Here is a 4404-nt window from a genome sequence, read left to right as displayed (position 1 = left end):
GTGACTGTGGAGATTTAATGGCCCGACTGGAATTTTACTCGCCACGGACTAGCGGACCAGTGGCTATTTCGCACATTGCATCAAACCACAGATGTCCGGTATTGCATACGCGTATATATCTTAACATATGTATCTTACTTGACAGTGTAGAAACAGCGAGGGTCATTTTTCAACGAGGGTATCTTTTCAATACGTGATCCGGGTTTATTTTCAATAGCAGCCAGGTAAATATTCAATGTTGAAAAAAAGACCCCGGGCGTTGAAAAGTGAGTCCGGGTAATAATTCAATGTTGAAAAAGTACCCGCCGGGTACCTTTTCAACGCGGGTATGTTTTCAATCTTACACCGGCAGACAGCAGGAAGATCGCGGACAGACCGGCAAAAAGCAAGCTTAGACAGGGACGACCCAGCCAATCACTGACTTCGTGCCTTTTCCTGGTAGCCTCTGTCGGACTGTTAAAACTGTTCGCCTGCCCTACATAGTTGTACTGCGAGAATAAAAACAACCATTCTTTGTACGCAGCTAGGGCCAGTGAAGACCCGGGTTAGAATTGATCTTCAGTAAATTACGCTTGTCGTAAGAGGCGACTAACGGGATCGGCTGACTTGGTTAACACATGTCATCGTATCCCAATTGTGTAGATCGATCTTATGCTGTTGGTCCCTGGATTGTCTGGTCCGGACTCGATTATTTACAGACTGCCGCCATATAGCTGGAATGTTGCTGAGTGTGGCGTAAAACTAAATTCACTCACTCACTCACTTGTGGGCAGCTGTTGTTTGAAGAGTGCCAGAGGTCTTACAGAAAGGTATCCAATAGAAGAACACACACTACCGGCTTGTGACAACGTATCCATATTAATACGCATCCTGCCTAAATATCTACAACATCACAGATCAGATTTTAAATATTTATAAATCGAAGTTTGATGAATAAAGCAAATGCCGACTTTTGCATTCATGTAACGACAAAAAACAACGTTGGACATCAACAAAAAATGAAAAAAGTAAACTACGTGTATGAAGAACACGCTTGTAACGAACTGACGGATATACATACTAGCTGTATATCTAAGTGAAAACAACCCATAAAAAATAAGGGCGTGCAAACTATATGTCATACAATCCAAACGAAACGCGCAGGTGAATAAACCCATAAAAAATGCATTCGCTGAAAGTCTTTTACGTTCGCTTCAACACATATTCGCAATCGGATTGAAGCTAGGCGTGACATCCTCAACGACCCAGTTAGACTAACAGATAGTCTCTGAAATGAACATATTTTACAGAAAATAAAAAAAATAAAATTTAAAAGTAAATACAATAAAAAGGAGCCTAGGACTTTCTTCATTTTAGACTTGCCACATTTTCCAGACTTGCGTGGGCTTTCTTGGATATATTTGCTTCAGGGTCTGTACGACAGACTACAACCCAGTGTACTTTCGTTTTTGTTGTTTTTTTAGTTGTTTTTGTTGTTGTTTAACGTCACATTCAACAATATTCCAGCTATATGGCGTAGATAATCGAGTCTGGACCACAAAACCCAGTGATCAACAGCATGAGCATCGATCTCCAGTGCACTATAACTCTGTACTATTAACCTCTGTGAAATATTGCCGGCACCTAGGGTCAAGTCATCTGCCTCATTTACGTCCCAGAAACGTATAAACGAACCCCAGGATATGTCAGCACCAGACCCGTGGTTGTGGATTTCACCAATGTGGTAAACATTTGCGACCTGCACCAGTGAAGATCTGGGTTAGAATTGATCTTCAGAACCCATGCTTGTCGTAAGAGTCGAAGTGGATGAAGATGTTGTCGTAAGAAACAACTTACAGGATCGGGTGGTCAGGCTTGCTGACTGGGTTGACTTATGTCATCGTATCCCAATTGGACATATCGATGCTCATGCTGTTAATCACTGGATTGTCTGGTCCAGATTCGATTATTTACAGACCGCCGCCATATAGCTGAAATATTGCTGAGTGCGGCGTAAAACTAAACTCACTCACTCACTCTGCGACCTGCAACACTTCTGGCTGTCCTAACGCAGGAAGCTGTCTCCAACCGGTGTAACGGGGTAAAAGGGGGAAGTAATTCTAACGTGGACTTTCACGAGTTAGTGAGTGAGTGAGTTGTCGGGGGACAGATACGTCTGAGCGCAACTGTCCAAGGTTTTCACTCAAGCATTATTGTATAGCGCATTAGAAAACAGCGGACTATCCCTTTCACAAACAGTTTGTTTTGCTTCTGTTTTAACGCTGTAAATAATCGTAAATGTTTCTTAAATAATCGTCTTCATCAGGCAATTCAGTGATTGATATCATGAGCATCGATTTACACAATTGGGACACGATGGCATGCATCATTCGAGTAACCAAGACTGATCACCCGATCCCGTTAGTCGCATCTAACGACGCGCGTGGGTGGCTGAAGATGCTCACAGGTCCAAGTCATGAACAGGTATGGATGACGCACAACCAAGAAAACAAAACCGGCTTTTAGGTACACTCTTCGAGGGACAAAATTATAATATGTAATCAAACAAATTAAATATGTAACATGTTGTAAGAGAGGTAGCAAAGTAAAGTGCCATGTTCCGTAAAGCGGCCACCGTCCCTCTGTACAGATTAAAGTGGCATATGGTCTGCAGTAGCCAAGTGGTCATTCTATTCACCGTAGGTCTGTGTTCGATTCCCCATGAGGGTACTGCATAAAACCCTTTCTTGGCGTCATCCTGGGCTGGAATAAATTCTTGACATAGTAAAATTCAAATCACTCGCTCTATTTAGACACATTCACCATGCAGGATATGTCATCCTGAATATACTAGTATTACACGCCGTCAATACAAAAAATATAAATACTATTCGTCATGAACTAATCAAAGTGCTTCTCGTAAATCATTTATTTGGCATCTCGCAGGTTTATTCTTCTCATGGCATTCAATGATTATGTTGTTTTTACCTGTGCGTCAATTGATTACGAAACGTGCCGATGGCGTTGTCGGTGGTTCGAAGTGACAGGTGAAATACTCGAATCCTTGAATTATTATTTTTCTTTCATTACAGCGAAACAATTGAGTACGACCCTGACAGCGGTTTCCAATCGTGTCGTATTTGAGTAGTTCATTGCGGTCAATAGGTGTCTTAGCTTGGCGCATGTGCAGTGATTGTGCTGGCATCAAGATCAAAGGTTAGAACCCACAAATAGGGTGTCATAATGTATGGGATTTCGAATGGGAGTGTGTGGCGCAATCTAAATGTGTAGAAATTGTTAAATTGAATTCGACATCGTATGGACTTATCACTATTTTTGTAATGCTGGGCCTAGATTTTCGAAACTCTCTTAGCGCTAAGATAGTCGTAAGTTAATATTAGGGTATGGCGCTTACGACTATCTTAGCGCTAAGAAAGCTTCGAAAATCTAGGCCCTGCACTCAGAAATTCCCCTGCTTTAACACGGCGGTCTAAGAAAACATCAAATTGTAATCTAACTTTATATCTGACTAAAATTTCAGAAAGAGCTATTGGTAAAACTTCTGGAAAGCCAACTACTCGAAATTCTCAGTATTGGTGGAATAAGGATTGTGACGACAAAAGGCCTTCGCAGGACATCCTTAAGGGACTTTGCAGGACATCCTTTCCGGTTGATTTAGAAGACTTTCGAAAAAACGGGATGAATTCCGACGTCTTGTACGGTCATTAAAACGCAGCAGTTGGCGTTCTTACATATCTACAATAAACAGGCATACTTCCCTGTCTTCAATTTGGGCCAAGGTAAAAAGGATAATTGGAACTGTAATAGATCCCCTATTCCTGTTTTGGATCAAACGCTATTTCTCGTGAAGAGAAAGCAAATCTTTCAGCAGATCAGTTTAAGGCTGTTAGCAGCTTTGAAACCTTTTCAACAAACTTTAAAAACGAAATCACAAATTTGGAGAATGAGATTATTCCTATAATTTGAGATTCTTTATTACAACCTTTTCCTGAATATGATTTATCCTTCCACTTGGGGGAATTAAAATCTGCAATATCAAAAGGCAAGAATACATCTCCTGGTGCCGATGAATTGTGTTACGAACACTTTAAACATATGCCAGATTCAGCTCTAGAAGTCATACTTAATATCATAAATCAAAGCTGGATATCTGGGAAGTTACCCAGAAGCTGGAGACATGCTGTTGTTATCCCTGTTCCCAAACCTGGTAAAGATCCATCTCGCCCTGTTTCATACAGACCAATAGCCTTAACGTCTAACCTGTGTAAAATCATGGAAAGGTTAGTCACAAATCGTTTGAGTTTCTACTTAGAATCAAATGAATTATTAGCGAGGCTTCAGTGTGGGTTTAGGAAAACTCGTTCTTGCATAGATCACCTAGTTCGACTACAAACTGAAGCACAA

The sequence above is a fragment of the Haliotis rubra genome, unplaced genomic scaffold (assembly GCF_003918875.1).
Source record: "Haliotis rubra isolate DU_JTF1 unplaced genomic scaffold, ASM391887v1 Scf100, whole genome shotgun sequence".
NCBI lineage: Eukaryota > Metazoa > Mollusca > Gastropoda > Lepetellida > Haliotidae > Haliotis > Haliotis rubra.
The sequence above is the reverse complement of the archived record's forward strand: the minus strand, read 5'-3'. Positions refer to the sequence as shown.